Here is an 18,017-nt window from a genome sequence, read left to right on the forward strand (position 1 = left end):
TCGTCATTGACTTAAAAGTTACCTGATATTAATAACGTGTTCCAGATAATTCCTGGTTTGCTGTGTACCGTTATGAGTATTCGGTCAGGCACTGTTATCGGTTCATGATGTTTTACATGCGCTGTAGTAGTCTCTATGGGTAATGTTAAGATATCAATCAATAATTTGTATGCTCTTATTTACGTGAGGGTAACAAATAAATATAGCATAACACTACATTGTGTTTAAAAGCTCGTGACTATATCTAGATGCCAGTCATTCTAAATCTGGGTGAGTATTATCTAGTCAATACCGACACTTGAGAATCACTCCTTGAAATTTAATATGACAAATAGGCACTTCTCTCTACAGCATAACAGAAGCCCAATATCGGTGGCTCCTACTACCAGAGCAAGACCTACCCCCAAACAAACACAAGGTAGTGTTATGCTATATTTATTTGTTACCCAGGAATTATCTGGAACACGTTATTAATATCAGGTAACTTTTAAGTCAATGACGAGATAAACAAAATGTCCATATTACGGACATCTATCATGGTGAATATAAACTAGAACTCACCTGATGGTACTTCCCATATGTGTTTTAGCAATACCAATAAAATTAACTTTTAATTCTATATGATTAGCGCCAACTATCGAGTAGTGTAGCCAATTAACAGTGTTGTTTTGGAAAAAAGCTTTGTCTGAAAAATTGTAATTGCAAAAAAAGTAATTTTCTGTTTCTTTTTAGAACTTGGTCCTGAAGAAGGTTTACTATTGTTAGCCTGTAACCGAAACGCCGCGTCGACCCATGTTCATTATATTGATGACATTTTGATTCAAGGTGAGACGCAAGATCAGGTACAGTCCCATTTAGATCAGATCCTTGACTGTTTGCGAGCAAAAGGTTGGGAAATTAATCCTGATAAATTACAAGGTCCATCCCAAAATGTAAAATTTTTAGGAATTAATTGGCATGAAGGTCACAGAGAAGTGATCCCACAGGTGAAACAAAAAATCTTAGATTTTGCGGTTCCAAAGAATAGGAAAGAGGCTCAGAGTTTCATTGGTTTGTTTGGCTTTTGGCATCAGCATATTCCCCATTTGAGTCAGATTTTGGCTCCGTTATATCGAGTCACTCGCAAAAAGAATGCGTTTGAATGGGGTGAACCACAACAGAATGCTTTTAATTTGGCGAAAGAAGCAATTCAGTACGCCTTATATTTGTGGCCGGTGGGTGAAGGTGATGTGGATTTGAATGTGTCTGTGGAAGGTCCGTATGCAAATTGGAGTCTATGGCAAAAGCAAAGCAGACAAAAAGTGCCATTAGGTTTTTGGACTAAAAAGTTACCTGAGGCTGGTGAGCGTTATACACCTTTTGAAAAACAATTGCTTGCGTGTTATTGGGCTCTGGTGGATACCGAGCAATTGACCCTGGGTCGTGCTGTGATTTTGAGACCTGAAATTCCTATTATGCAGTGGGTTTTGAGTTCGCCGAAATCCCATCGGATTGGACATGCTCAAGAGGCGAGTGTGAATAAATGGAAATGGTACATTCAGGACAGGGCACGTGTGGGTCCGAAAGGTGTGGCGGTGTTGCATGAGCGAGTGGCGCAGGCGCCCTCGAACGTGACTGGAAGTGATTGTTCCGTACCTGTAGTGCAGGAATCTCCTGTCAAGTGGGGTAAATCATTTGATGATCTGTCCGCAGAGGATAGAAAACATGTGTGGTTTACAGATTGTTCAGCGAGGTTCATTGGTGAGAAACGACATTGGAAAGCTGTATCATATAACCCAATCACGCAGAAATTATTGAGTACAACTGGTGATGGTAAGAGTAGTCAATATGCTGAACTCTATGCAGTTTACCAAGTTTTGAAACAGGAATTACCTGGCACATGTCATATTTTCACTGATTCCTGGTCCACTGCTAATGGACTGACGGTATGGTTGCCAACATGGCATTCTCATAATTGGGAATTGCATTCAAAAGAACTGTGGGGAAAAGAATTATGGCAAGAAATTTGGGAGTTACTCCCACAGAGTACTGTGACAATCTTTCACGTGGATGCTCACACTCCGATAGACTCCCTTGATAAATTCTTTCATAATATTGCAGATGAGAAATCTAAAATTGCTGATGCAGTGGTGGACATGCAAGATTCTGATTTGGCAGGATTGGCGAAATGGGCCCACCAGAAAGCGGGACATTTTGGAGAGAAAGCCACTAGCAGGTGGGCTGCTGATCGAGGAATTTATATTCTTTTTTCTCTGATTAAAGATGTCATTCTGCATTGTCCCATTTGCCAGCATTCTAGAAAGAAACAAGTGCCTCAAATTGTTTGAGGCCAGTTACATCGAGGAAAATTGCCCGCTCAAATTTGGCAGATTGATTATATTGGCCCGCTCCCTATGAGCAAAAATTGTCAGTATGTCTGTACGGTTGTTGATACTTATAGTGGCCTTTTGGTCGCTTTCCCTTGCAAGAACGCTACCCAGGTGAATACCATTAAGACCCTGGAGTTGCTTTTTTTGTACTATGGTGTTCCATTCCAAATTCAATCTGATAATGCATCCCATTTTCGTGGAAGATTGGTACAGGAATTCTGTGAGCCTGGTAGCTCGAGAGGCCTTCTAGGTCAAGTGTAATGTTTTAGTTTCAAGCTGTTGTTCGCTTGGAGAGAACCGGCTCAGGCTGGCCCTTATCGAAGGAATGTATTTTTTTCCACTCCGAAGACACAACTTCAGGCCGGCCGGCTGGGAACGTGTCCTTGGTACGGGGAGGTACAAGAATTTGGTGGGCGGCAGGTTACTGGCCGTAGCTTTCCATGAAGGAACAGGCTTTGATATTAGCGAAGGTGTTAGACAGTTGAGAGTTAGTTCGTAGGCGGCAGCTAGCCGTTAGCATCTCTGCCATTAATTATTCCACGGCGGACAGTCGCCATCTTTGAAGTCCGAGAAAGATTTAAGAACGAGACTCTCTGAGAAAGACTGAAGGGGAAATAGCGCGGAGCGCACTGAAACAGAGAGAGAGAGAGATACGGTAGCTAATAATCAGCAGGGTTCCAGTGACTTGGATGGAAGCAGACGAGATTGAGCCTAGCGGTGCAGACGTGTACTTGTGACGGCTGGGGTGTGACTGCGAGACGAGCCAAGACACAGAGACTAGAAGGGAACCTAGATGACTGCCGAGTCCCAACTTCATATTAACAAGGTGATCTCCGCCCTTTCTTTAATGAGCGCGCATTCTAACCTTTACCTTTTCTTTGCAGAAACTACGTTGCATAATATTGTGTTGTATGTTTATTGTCAATAAATATCCTAGTTCTTAGTGAACTGACATGTGCCTTGTATTCTTGTTCAATCATGGTAAATAGTGTTCCTAGTTGAAAGTTGTTTGCATGAACGGATGTGAAATCCCGATCAGGTAATTAGTGATCAAACAAATAGGGAGCGAGTGGACCTTTGATGCCAAGAACAGAAGGTACATCATACCATTTGGAAACCGTACTAATTTTCATTATCATAGTTTTATCCCAAGTAGACAAATGAGAAATTGTTCCCATAGGTGCTCATAGGAAAGTGGTCGTCGTTGATATACGGCGTTAATGAGAGCGCTGGGGAGGATACCAGCGTGGAGGTTCGCCGGATTGTGAACCGTGTGTAAGTGAGAACGCTGGGGGGGATACCAGCGTGGAGGTTCGCCGGATTGTGGACCGTGTGTAAAAGAGAGCATTGGGTTCTGCAGGCCCGTGTGTAGACACGCCAGATTGTGTGTCACATCTGCCCTGGGGTAGATCAGTCTGGGTCTGAGTGGCCGCGAGACTAACCGATGTGAATAAGATATGGTAGAAAACCTATGCATGTTTATTGCTATTTCCCCATCCTTAGGTACGACCTGTACATATATATATCTATACCCATTGTAAATACGTTCTAAGGAGGGAGGTGAGTACGTTCTGGCTGGGTTAGAGGGGCCCCCAGGGGCTGATTCCACCTAAGCGGAAAATACGGCCATTACACTCCCCTAATGATTAAGAGACTTGTTATGGCTACTGCTCATGTCCTATTTATCTAGAAAAGTTACTCACTCCATAATCTTTTATACCACTTTCGATCCTCCATGATGTTTTTACAGTTTATCAGGTTGCTATAGGTATTATAAAATGGTTGTTAATGTATGCACCTGTTAAGAATGTTATAAAATACTTATTCTCTCTTGCCTTCTCTCTTTTGGTCTTCTTTTTCTCCATCTATCTCATATTATTCTCAAAAATATTAAAATGCTATTGTTCAACATTCTGCTCATAGTCCCTAGTTTTTAGCATTATAGACTTCCTTCAGTGTATTTGCAACTGTATGAAGTTTTTCCTAATACAAATGTTAAACCACCTTTTCTGTATTGTTTGACAGTCATAATGCTTGAAATATTTATAACATGTTTTACCTGGTAATGTTTTCTGATACTCTTCAATAAAGCATTATTAAACTAACCCCATACAATACAATACAATACAATGTGCAGCACAGCATAATGCATTGGATTAACAAGAGAACACAACCATGCAATACAATATAATGCATTGGGTGCAAAGCCAAAAATAAGCCCATATCATACCTTAGAATGCACAGGAGACCAAAAGAACAACATTTAAAAGGATGACTCCTTGGCTTACCAAGCCTAAAATGATTAATTGCCGGAGAAGCTAAGGAAACACCTGTAGCATGTACAAACTATAAAGAAATGGATATAAGCCTGCACTTACTTATCTCATATAAAAGGCTGCTTTTTACTACATGACAATCACAATAATGATAATAGAATAATCATTTATGCCAACCTAATCATTTACTAACCTTAAAATAATGTAACACGTGGACAATCTATGGCACTGTTAAGTGCACGTCACAGCTCAGTCAAATATATCCAATTCATGATTTTTGCTTTTTTATTAAAGCCTTTCTATTTTTTTCATTTATAGGAAAGCAACTATAGTACATGAACACCATGCCAACACCGCTGTACTGTGTCATTCATGCACTACAGTATATGTCCCTTCCCTGTCCCCCTTCTCACTGTAATCCATTAAGCCACATAAGTAAGTGCCTAAGACAGAGACTAAATAAGTGTTGATCCTTCTTGCATTTACGGTCCCACCCCATCGTAGTCCTCACCCTCACATGACCCAACAATTCATGGTTGGTATCAAAATACACACATCCCATTAGTATATATACTACTACCTAACAAAGTGCAACATACACATATAAATTCAAACCAGTTAGAAATAACAAACTGACGAATATATCCCACAGACAAACTCACAAATTTTCAACAGCCAATACATCCTTAAAATCTACAGAAACAATGCAAATCAGGGTGCCATTACAGCTTTTACCAGGGCATATGGAGAAACCTACATCAATCCACCTTAAGCATCGAATATGAACCTAACTTAGAAAATGCACACAAAATAAAAAACAAATAGCTTTGGCATTCATCCCTGTAGCAGAAGTCACTAAATACTATGATATGCTAATTGAATCATTCTATTATGAGCGACCTGAAACCAAACTAGATCCATATCCAACTTATTATTTTCAGGATTCCTGCTCTCGTCATCTGTACCCATCGAGCCACAGACACCAACCCAAGTATCACATTCCATTGTGGAATGTTTATGAAAGCACCAGGTTCCAAAAAGCAAAGATGAATAATGCAGTTGAAGGGTGGCACAATTCCTCCCAAGGAACACTTGCAAGAAGAAACCCTATACTCTACAGTGTCCCAGAAATACTTAAAAATAGAAGGTACCAGCTAAGCTAAGAATAAAACAACCCCTAAACCAACTCATACCAAAAATCATCAAAGAAACTAAACCAATGTCTGAACTCCTAGCATTTCAAAGTATTCAAAGTAAGTCTCTTTCCTAACAACCTATGTCTACTATAGCAAGACTATATAAACTAAATAGCAAGCTGCTTAATTTAAAAAACACCTGAGCAATACCGATTAAGTTCCATAAAACATTAAAAACGTATTATTTTTCAACTCTTATATTCAAAAATTAATAAAGCAAATTTAAATAAAACATTATTTTAAAGGCAACCATTCAGATTCATCAAAAGCATTTACTATAATAAACATGTAAAAATAAACAATGCAAAATAATCAGCATAATATTAAATTACCAAAACACTTTTCTACCTCTTATAAAATTATGCCAATGCATAAAAATTCTAATATATAGATGGTAAATAAACAAACACAAGATAAAGAATTTCGCCAATCTAATAGCATAAAAATATTAAGGGCTCGATTACGATGTTGGACGGACTGCTACCTACAGGCCGTCGGTGGTGGTCTGCCTAATATCCAGGGCCATGGTCTAACTGGCGGATTATGGTTCCAGCGGTCAGAGCGCTGTATTCGGGGAGAAACCCCGCCACCTCCGACAGGATAGGAGATCCCATCAGGGCGGAAGTCGGGATAGTAATCGGTGAATGGCGGCAGTGCCAGCACAGGCACTGCTGTCGGGATTATGATGTCCCTTTCTTTCCCCTCTTGGCCTCTGCTATGAGGCCCAGGGGGCACCAGTGGTGCCCCCCAAAAATCCATGCCCTGTAGGTCAACCACCCACACTGTGCAGAGATGTTTGTAAACATGCCTTTTGAATTGGGGCTTGTGCTGCGGCCCTTTTCTGAAGTGCAGCACAAACCTCAAAGGCAAAAGCCATGTTTCCGACCGCCTACACAGCAGCCAGATCATAATTTAGCAGGCAAGACCGCAGACTGCCTGTCGACCAGTCCCGATCCAGCTATGACTTCGGTTGGCTGCTCGTCCGACCGGCATCGTAAGAGGGCCTGAATATCAGAACATTTACAATGTTATAGCTGAAGTTCTGATTCATATAATGACAATCCAAATAATATCCAGGGCCATGGTCCAACTGGTGGATTATGGTTTCAGCGGTCAGAGCGCTGTATTCGGGGAGAAACACCGCCACCTCCGACAGGATAGGAGATCCCATCAGGGCGGAAGTCGGGATAGTAATCGGTGAATGGCGGAAGTGCCTGCACAGGCACTGCTGTCGGGATTACGATGTCCCTTTCTTTCCCCTCTTGGCCTCTGCTATGAGGTCCAGGGGGCACCAGTGGTGCCCCCCAAAATCCATGCCCTCTGGGTCAACCACCCACACTGTGCAGAGATGTTTGTAAACATGCCTTTTGAATTGGGGCTTGTGCTGAGGCCCTTTTCTGAAGTGCAGCACAAACCTCAAAGGCAAAAGCCATGTTTCCGACCGCCTACACAGCAGTCAGATCATAATTTAGCAGGCAAGACCGCCGACTGCCTGTCGACCAGTCCCGATCCAGCTATGACTTCGGTTGGCTGCTCGTCCGACCGGCATCGTAAGAGGGCCTGAATATCAGAACATTTACAATGTTATAGCTGAAGTCCTGATTCATATAATGACAATCCAAATAATAAAAGCTCAAAACATACCAATAAAAAAGTAGAAAAAAAATTAAAAATACATTTTAGAAAAATAGAACATCCATTATAAATTCAAAAGTGCAAGAATTACACCCAAAAACGTAAAAAAAGTATAAAAAATAAATACAGACTTCAAAAAAACTGGAAAAATAAAGGAAAAAGTCATTTTGATTAAGAAATTGCCAACACTTTTTCCTCGTAAGAGAAAGGGAAACACATCCAGGTTCAACACAACATCCGATGTCTGAAATTTAAAAGTTGCAAAGGGAACAATATATAAACCAACCCAAAAAACCCTTACAACGCAACTTTAAGTGCAGCAGAAAAGTATTAAAATCAATGTCAAACACATATAACACTCATATAAAATACAAATAAACATAACATTTCACAATAAGGCCTACGGCAATACTGTAATCAAACTAGCACATACTGCACTAAAGAAACAACATCTAATTATGAGTATAAACACCTCCCCCATACTGTTAAACCTCTAGAAAATAATTTTAAAATAGTAGCACCTAAGACACAGACTAGCAAAGGGAAACTGAAACGGCAAACTCCATAAACATCCCAAAATGATGATGAAAGTCTACAAAATCTAAGAAACTGGTAACAATTATGTAAAATGTAAAAGAAACAAGCATTTGTAATGCAATAGGGCACGCATTAGTAAAGTTTGTGGGATTATTATTGTAAATGAAATTTTTTTTTTTTAATTTTAACTTGTGGAAAATTCTAACTTTGGCATTTACAATGCTAATAGTGTTAATTAGTGGAAATGTGACACCTATAGCATTTGTAATGCAAAATGTGTTGTCTTTACATGACTTTGATGTATTAATATTAAAATAATTTTTTTTCCCCAATATTTAATAGTTAAAGTCATGAATGTGTAATATATAAGGGCAATAGCGTAAACTTTATCACATTTTTTTTTAATTAAGTTTATTGTTTTTTATAGTGATGAAAATACAAGAACAGAAGTGAAAGATTAAAAAACATTTTTGAATTTTTTATTAAAATTATGAAAATTGAGAGAACATATTTTAATATGTTGTTTTTGAATTGTTGCACATATTGATGGTTTGTTGTCTTAGAATGATGTTGTGAGTGTGCCGAGTGATGCTGTGGCGTTCAGTAATGATCTGTTAGCGCATATTGATGTTGTGGTGCTCCAGAGTGATGCTGTGGTGATGTGATGGATAGTGAGGGTAATAGATAGATAGAGGGAGTGCGTAAGATAGATAGAGGGATTGCGACAGATAGAGTAAGTGTAAGAAATAGAGGCAGGGTAAGATGGCGGGAGATGGAGTGTGGGCGAGGGATGGAGTGTGGATGAGGGATGTAGTGTGGGCCCTGTGAGGGATGGAGTGTGGTGCGGGGGATGTATGGAGTGTGGTGTGGGTGAGGGATGGAGGGTGGTGCGGGGGAGGGATGGAGTGTGGGGTGGGTGAGTGATGGAGTTTTGTACATGGTAGGAATGGAGTGTGGTGCGGCGTAGGGATCATTTTGGTGAAGGAGGGATGGATGGATGGAGTAGGGGGAGGGATGGAAGGATGGTTTGGGGGGTGTATGGATGGATGGGTTGGGGTGGATGGATGGATGGATGTATTGGGATGGATAAATGGAGTGTGGGGAAGGATGTATGTTGTGTGAGGGATGGATGGATGTAGTGTGATAGATGGATGGATGGATGGATGGATGGATGGCGTTCAGCAGTGTGTGGTGTGCATCTGTGTGTGTTGTGCAGCAGTGTGTGGCGTGCAGCAGTGTGTGGCGTGCACCAGTGTGTAGCGTGCAGCAGTGTGCAGCGTGCTGCAGAGTAAGGCGTGCCGTACTGTGAGTTGTGAAGTGATGGGGTGTGAGTGTGAGTTGTAGAAGGTATCATTGCTACTAGGGGTCATGGTCTTGGAGTATATGCTGTGTTGTGTGTTGAAAGTATGTTCACAAGTTGTAGTTGTTTGAAAATTTTAAATTATGTGCAGGTAGAATGTACAATTGTACATGACAGGTTATTTTTCTTGTTATTGTCTGTCAGTCACCTAAAGGCATAGCAATAGCATGAATGCAGGGAGCAGATGTTCCATAGTGGGTATATTTAAATACTTTGGGTCATGGTAACGGGAGTTAAACTTTGATATTTGTTGGCAGACCCAAAACTTGTGTGTTTTTTTGTTCAAATTGTTTAAATTTTCTGTACATGAATTAATTAAAATAAAGATATAATTACTGATCTATCTCTGCTTGTATAGTGCATCAAATTTATTTTTAATAGTTGTTTTAATGTATTAAAGCAGAATTAAATTATAAGTGCTTGAGCTTCCCCTTTGAATTGGCCATGCCTTATGTGTATGTTTATATGTAATTTAAATGTGTGTGTGTTTTTTAATATGTGTTGTATTAAATAAAATGTGATTGAGCTTCCCTTTTGAATTGCCCTGCCTTATGTGTATGTTTATTTGTAATTTAAATGTGTGTGTGTTTTTTAATAAGTGTTGTGTTATGTGTGTGTTTTGTGTCTGTTGACTCCCGTATTAAATGGAATATATATTTTTTTTAAATTGCGGACGCAATGCGTCACCTTGACGCTACCTACGTTTAGTAGGTCAGCGTTCTGGTTATTTTTTCTTTTTTCATATTGTCACTGATTAGTTTTGATTGACGTTTATTTTTAGCCAATCGGAGCACTACGTTTTTGACGTAGCATTCCGATTTGCATACGTCAATGGTGGAATTCCCCAGAAGATCGAGAATCGGTGGGCGCGGAAGGCGTGTTCTTGTTCGTGTGCTGTTGCTGCGTCGTTTGACAGGTAAGAGTTTATTTCTAAGTGTTGTTTTATCTAATTTAATGTAGTATTGATAGTATGTATAAATTAACTAATGATTATGAGTGTATTTATATAAATCGTGACATATTTTGTTAGCAATTGTAATTTTTTTCAGTTATTTATTTAAATTAAATTTAATTAAGTGTTTTTATCGTTGATATATAATGTATATGTTAGCGACAACTCTAATTTAATGCTTTTTTAGCTGGTGTTCGTTATTTTACGTACATGAACTGTTTTTAGCACTTAGAAGGGCTATTTCGTTAGAGTATATTTATGTATTAAGAGGATGTACTGTGATTTAATGTGTTTATTATTAATTTTTTACAAACTATGTCATTTTGTAATGGTATGCAATAATGTTCGTGATATTTTTATTTAGGGTATGTAATTATTTTGTTATTGTTGTGTAACAGTCTATTTTAATCCTTACTGATGGCATGTATTTCTGAGATGGTGTAGTGGAGACAGTGTTTTTTATGCAGTCTAACTGTATTTTTTCTTTTGCACTTTCTAAAAAGTTATTGTTAAAATCCAGTTATAAATTTTCTAGACCTTGTTAAGTTAAGCTTTGTTCCGTGTACCTTTGCATGTTAATGTTCATTGCCTATAACCAGCTTTCCTAACAATATGCAAGTTCATCCATCTTGTGACTGATGATTACTTGAAAGTGTATTGTTCATAATCATTTCTATTTGGATTAGACCGTTTATTATTGGACTCAAGGTGTTGCTCGTAGACAGCTGTGTCAATGACGTGAAACTTAACTAGCGGTGTATTTATTGTCTTTCACCTGTCTTAAGTACTAAACAATGACCTTTTTATCACAGATATCTTTACATGTGCATGAAGGTTCATGTTAAATTTGCCCATCCACTTGTCGTATCTTTACCCCACTTTCTGTGAGGCTTGTCTTGAAGGGTGACGGTTGTCTAAATCTGTCTGTAGGTGATATGCTGTCTCTAGTCAAGTATTTTAAAACCTTGTTTGTGTGGTAGTGGACTTAGCCCCATTACTGAGATTTAGATGCCACCGGTAACTACCGACTTCCCATTTCTTCTTTCAGAGACATATTACCACCTAAATTCTGGCGATTTGTCTTATTTGTTATAGGCAAAAAAATCAGGGAGTTACAGTGGATTTAAGGTGCGGTAATGTACGATTCCCGCTGTATGTTTCTGTTTCCAAGGACACACTCAAAGTGTTCCAAGTCGGAAGAGGATGTGGCTTAATGGACATAGTGTTGGATTTTGAAGCTGTGGAAGCAGGTTCGTATCTGGTGAAATTACTTATTCTCCCTGTGTTTTAAATTAATGTTTCCGTCAGTAATGCAAGTGTTGCTCATGTAAAGCATTGTGATACCCTTGGGTCAATTTGTCAGTAGTCAAAATTACAGTTTCCCGTAGGAGGCTTAATTACTCTGTATTCCTATTAATTTTTTAACTGAAAAAGTTCTGCTGTGGAGACAGGTCAGTTGTTTAAGATAGGATCTCATCATCTGTGGCAAATGCCCGTTTTTGCGCTATGAATTTTTATTTTCTTTATTAGTAACCTTGTGGGCATCGGTTTGAACTTGAGCACACATTGCTTCGTATTAAAGATGGCAGTAAATGCACTGTTTTTTTAGCTATTTATGAACAGTACACTGAAGGCTGAAAAAACGTACATTTATTGCTGTGCGCTTCGTTCGTGCGTTTCCTGCCTTTTCATAGTTTAGAAGTGGTTACTGTTCACTGAAACCTTATCCGGTTTGCGAGTATACAGGGCAGCTTCTTTTCCTTAGTTTTTCGAATACCTTATTTTATGTTGAAGTACATTACTTGAACATATTGTGATATTGTTTATTACTTTTATCTTTAGGCTGACCACTGTGCATGTCGTTAACCTTTGATAGATAACAGGTCATTGTAATACAGCATGTACATTGTATGATTTTGATGTACACTTGTGTGAATTGTCGGCCGGTGGTGTGTATGCTTGGTGAAAGTGTGCCCTGATGGCCGTTGATGTGTGTGTGTGGGCCTGTTGAAAGCATGCAGTAATGGCTGGTGGTGTGTGTGTGCCTGGCCGGCTGGTGGTGTGTGTGTCTGGTGCAAGTGTGCAGTGATGTCTGGTAGTGTGTGTGTCTGGTAAAACTGTGCCTTGACAGCTGGAGTTGTGTGCCTGTCGAAAGTGTGATTTGATGGCTGTTGGTATGTGTGATAGTTTAAATTGTGCACTGTCCTTTTTGTGTTGTTTGTCTGGTGGCAGTGTGTGTCAATGACGTGAAACTTAACTAGCGGTGTATTTATTGTCTTTCACCTGTCTTAAGAACCAAACCATGACCTTTTTATCACAGAGATCTTTGCATGTGCATGAAGGTTTCTGTTAAATTTGCCCTTGCACTTCTTGTATCTCTAGCCCACTTTTTGTGCGGCTTATCTTGAAGGGTGAAGGTTGTCTAAATCTGTCTGTAGGTGATATGCTGTCTCTGCTCAATTATTTTAAAACCTTCTTTGTGTGGTAGTGACTTTGCCCCATTACTGAGTTTTAGATGCCACCGGTAATTACCGACTTCCCAGTTCTTCGTTCAGAGACATATTACCACCTAAATTCTGGCGATTTGTCTTATTTGGTAGTGGCAAAAAAATCAGGTAGTTACAGTGGAACTAAGGTGTGGTAATGTACGATTTCCGCTGTATGTTTCTGTTTTCAAGGACCCACTCAAAGTGTTCCAAGTCGGAAGAGGATGTGGCTTAACGGACAGAGCATTGGATTTTGTAACAGTGTAACCATGTTCGTATCTGGTGAAATTACTTAATTTCCCTTTGCCTTAAATTAATGTTTCCGTCTGTAATGCAAGTGGTGCTCATGTAAAGCATTGTGATACCCTCGGGTCAATTCGTGCTGTATAAAACTGCCTAAAAAATTATTGTTATTTACACTTGTCAAAATTACATTTTCCCGTAGGAGGATTAATTACTCTGTATTCCAAAGAATTTTTGAACTGAAAAAGGTCTTCTGTATAGACAGGTCAGTTGTTTAAGATAAGATCGCATCATTTGAGGCAAAAGCCCTTTTTTGCGCTATGTTTTTTTTTTCTTTATTAGTAACGTTGTGGGCATCTGTTTGGACTTGAGCACACATTGCTTCCTAATACAGATGGCAGTAAATGCACTGTTTTTATTTAGCTATCTTTGAACAGTACACCGAAGGCTGCAAAAACTTTATGGTTGAGCGCTACGTTCGCGCGTTTCCTGCCTTTTAATATTTTTAAAGTGGTTTCTGTTCACTGAAACCATATCCGGTTTGCGAGTATACAGGGCAGCTTCCTTTCCCTAGTTTTTCAGAATACCTTAATTTATGTTGAAGTACAGTACTTGAAGGTATTGTGATATTGTTTTGTACTTTTTATCTTTAGGTTGACCACTGTGCATGTCGTTAACCTTTAATAGATAACAGGTCATTGTAATACAGCATGTACATTGTATGACTTTGATGTAAGCTTGTGTGCATTGTCGTCCGGTGGTGTGTCTGCCTGGTGAAAGTGTGCACTGATGGCTGTTGATGTGTGTGCCTGTTGAAAGCATGCAGTGATGGCTGGTGGTGTGTGTGTGCCTAGCCGGCAGGTGGTGTGTGTGTCCGGTGGAAGTGTGCAGTGATGTCTGGTAGTGTGTGTGTCTGGTGTGTGTGTCTGCTACTACCAGAAACGGTCGCTCCCCCACCTCCTCTCCTCTCCTGGTATCGTACCTATTGCTGATGAATTCTGCCTCGCATTTCATTTTATTTGGATTTATAGCTGTGCCGCGCTTTGTGACACTGCTGTGCCTTGCTGCCTATTAGAATAGCATTTTGAATGTGGTTTGCTTCGTGATTTGCCCTGCACAGCGCTTTCTGGCTTCACCTGGTATAGCGCTTTCCTCTGCTGGCCTGAGATAATCTTGCCCTTGCATAGCGCTCCATTATCATTGTGGCTTTTGTTGTTTGAGACGCTCACAACGTTTGTTTACCAGACTGCCATTTTGTTTATTTTCGGACCGTCCCTGACCCTCCCTGAACCTCGCTCCCGCCTCCCTGCTGCCCCTCCCACCCACATAGATACAGGCTGCCCACATCCTCGTGGTGAGCTGTGACCGCCCTGCTACTACCAGAAACGGTCGCTCCCCCACCTCCTCTCCTCTCCTGGTATCGTACCTATTGCTGCTGAATTCTGCCTCGCATTTCATTTTATTTGGATTTATAGCTGCGCCGCGCTTTGTGACACTGCTGTGCCTTGCTGCCTATTAGAATAGCATTTCGAGTGTGGTTTGCTTCGTGATTTGCCCTGCACAGCGCTTTCTGGCTTCACCTGGTATAGCGCTTTCCTCTGCTGGCCTGAGATAATCTTGCCCTTGCATAGCGCTCCATTATCATTGTGGCTTTTGTTGTTTGAGACGCTCGCAACGTTTGTTTACCAGACTGCCATTTTGTTTATTTTCGGACCGTCCCTGACCCTCCCTGAACCTCGCTCCCGCCTCCCTGCTGCCCCTCCCACGCTCCGCCCCCTCCACTATCCATATATGACAAATGCATCAGCGCGCAGCATTCACGCGCAGCAATTGCGCCCCAGTTGCGCCGAAGGTGCGCCAAAGGTAAGTCCGTCTACGCCCGTCCGCGCCTGGACCACACCCAGTGCCAGACCCCCTGTCCCCCGCACCATCCACCCCACCCGCATTACATACGCCGCCTCCACCCTCCTAGCCCTAAACCCCGGTCGACTTCCCAACTGCGCCCAAGCCGCCCCTGGACACACCCATGAACCCTTCACATGCAACTCCTGCAAGTTCGATGGCACCAAGACCAACTCCACATCCACTAAAACCAAACTGAGACCTGACACCAACCACCTAAAGTACATCCTGCTTAACACCCGCTCGGTCCACAGACATGCCATCGACCTTTGGAATCTACTAGACACCATCTCCCCGGACGTCGCCTTCCTAACAGAAACATGGATGAACGCCTCCTCAGCCCCAGACATCACCATTGCCATCCCGGAAGGCTACAAGATCATCCGTAAGGACCGCACCAAGCAAACAGTAGGAGGCATCGCTATCGTCCATAAGAATTTCATCCGCATCTCAACCAGCTCAGACGTCAACCTCGCTAGCGCCGAACACCTTCACTTCCAGATCCACACCGACCCCAAGACCACACTCAGAGGCACCCTCCTCTACAGGCCACCAGGACCCCGTGCACAATTCTGTGAAGACATCACTGACTTTATCACCCCACACGCCCTCCCCTCCGAGGACTACATTCTATTGGGAGACCTCAATTTTCACCTGGAAAAGATCAATGACAACAATACCACCACCCCTCTGGACAATCTCGCCAACCTCGGACTCAAACAACTTGTTAATACCCCCACTCACAACGCAGGTCACACACTCAACCCTATCTTCACCTCCAGCAAACATATCTCCTTCAGTCACACCACAGCTCTCCACTGGACGGACCACAGCTGCGTTCACTTTATCTACAAAAAGACCACAACCCACAACCATCCTCAACCTACTATGCGAAGAAACTGGAACAAAATCACCATCGACCAGATCTCCTCATCGCTTCTTCAAAACCACCTGCCCACTCTTCGAACCCCAACCAAGCAGCCATTAACCTCACTCAATGGCTAACCAACAGTGCCGACAACTTAGCACCCCTGAGAAAAGGTCAAATCAAACTAGGCAACAAAAACGCCTCCTGGTTCAACGATGATCTTAAGAAATGCAAGAAACTCTGTCGCTCCCTTGAGAAGGCATGGAAAAAAGACCCAAACACCAGTACCAGGGACGCCTTCAAAAACGCCACTCGCATACACCACCAACTGATCCGGACTGCCAAGAAAGCCGCTCTCAAAGACCGACTCGACAACAACGCCCACAACAGCAAGGAATTATTCAACATCGTCAAAGAGTTTACCAACCCCGCTGCCAACTCCAACGACATCACTCCCTCTCAAGCCCTTTGCGACTCCCTAGCTTCATTCTTCCACGACAAAATCGCAGACATCCACAACAGCTTCGACAACCAACCCGGAGACCAACCCACCCAACCTTCCGCTGTACCTTCATTCCCCTTGAACACCCTTAATGACTGGAACCCAATCTCCACCGAGGACACCATCCGCCTGATGAACTCCATCCACTCAGGATCCCCCACAGACCCATGCCCTCACCACATCTTCAACAAAGCTGATTCCATCATAGCACCACACCTCCGAGACGTCATCAACTGCTCCCTCAACTCCGCCACCTTCCCGGAAAGCTGGAAACACGCCGAACTCAGCGCCCTTCTGAAAAAGCCCACAGAGGACCCCACCGAACTCAAAAACTACCGCCCCATCTCGCTCCTTCGATTCCCGGCCAAAGTAATCAAGAAAGCTGTCAACATTCAGCTTGCCGCCTTCCTCGAAACCAACAAATCCCTCGACTCCTCACAATCCGGATTCCGAGCCAAACACAGCACTGAGACCGCACTCATCGCTGCAACAGACGACATTCGAACTCTACTGGACAATGGAGACACAGTCGCCCTCATCCTCCTCGACCTCTCCGCAGCCTTTGACACAGTCTGTCATAGCACCCTGTTACAACGCCTCAGAAACATCGGAATCCAAGGAAAAGCACTGGAATGGATCACCTCGTTCCTTGCCGGAAGAACTCAGAGAGTCCGCCTTCCACCATTCAAGTCAGAGGCCATTGAAGTCATCTGCGGCGTGCCACAAGGATCTTCACTCAGTCCCACCCTCTTCAACGTATACATGTGCCCCCTCGAGGCCATCGCACGCCAACACAACCTCAACATCATCTCCTACGCTGATGACACTCAACTGATCCTCTCACTCACCAAAGACCCTAACACCGCCAAAACCAACCTACATGAAGGAATGAAAGAAGTAGCCGATTAGATGAAGCACAGCCGTCTGAAACTGAACTCCGACAAAACAGAAGTCCTTATCTTAGGTACCTCCCCCTCTGCCTGGGACGACTCTTGGTGGCCAGAGTCCCTTGGAAAAGCACCCATCCCGACAGACCACGCACGGAACCTGGGCGTCATCCTGGACTCCTCACCCTCGATGACCAGACAAGTCAACGCCGTCTCATCATCGCGCTTCAACATTCTTCGCATGCTCAAAAAAACTTTTCGCTGGATACCCACCGAAACTAGAAAAACGGTCACCCACGCACTGGTTACAAGCCGCCTGGACTACGGAAACACCCTATACGCCGATACCACCGCAAAACTTCAGAAAAAACTCCAACGCATCCAGAACGCATCAGCCAGACTCATACTAGACATCCCGCGTAACGACCACATTTCTGATCACCTGAAAAACCTCCACTGGCTTCCCATCAATAAGAGGATAACATTCCGCCTCCTAACCCACGCACACAAAGCACTTTTCGAACTTGGACCCGAATGCCTCAACACATGACTTTCCTTCTACACCCCCCCCGCCAGCTACGCTCCTCCAACCAAGCCCTTGCTGCTGTACCTCGCATCAACAAAACCACCATGGGAGGAAGATCCTTCTCCTACCTGGCGGCTAAAACCTGGAAAAACTGGAACTCACTTCCCATCCACTTTCGCCTCACTCAGAACCACCTAGCATTCAGAAAGCAACTTAAAACATGGATATTCGAGAAGTAATTCCCCACCCTTCTCGAAGCGCCTTGAGACCCTCTGGGT

Source organism: Lissotriton vulgaris, chromosome 2_2 (genome assembly GCF_964263255.1).
Source record: "Lissotriton vulgaris chromosome 2_2, aLisVul1.2, whole genome shotgun sequence".
Taxonomy (NCBI): Eukaryota; Metazoa; Chordata; class Amphibia; order Caudata; family Salamandridae; genus Lissotriton; species Lissotriton vulgaris.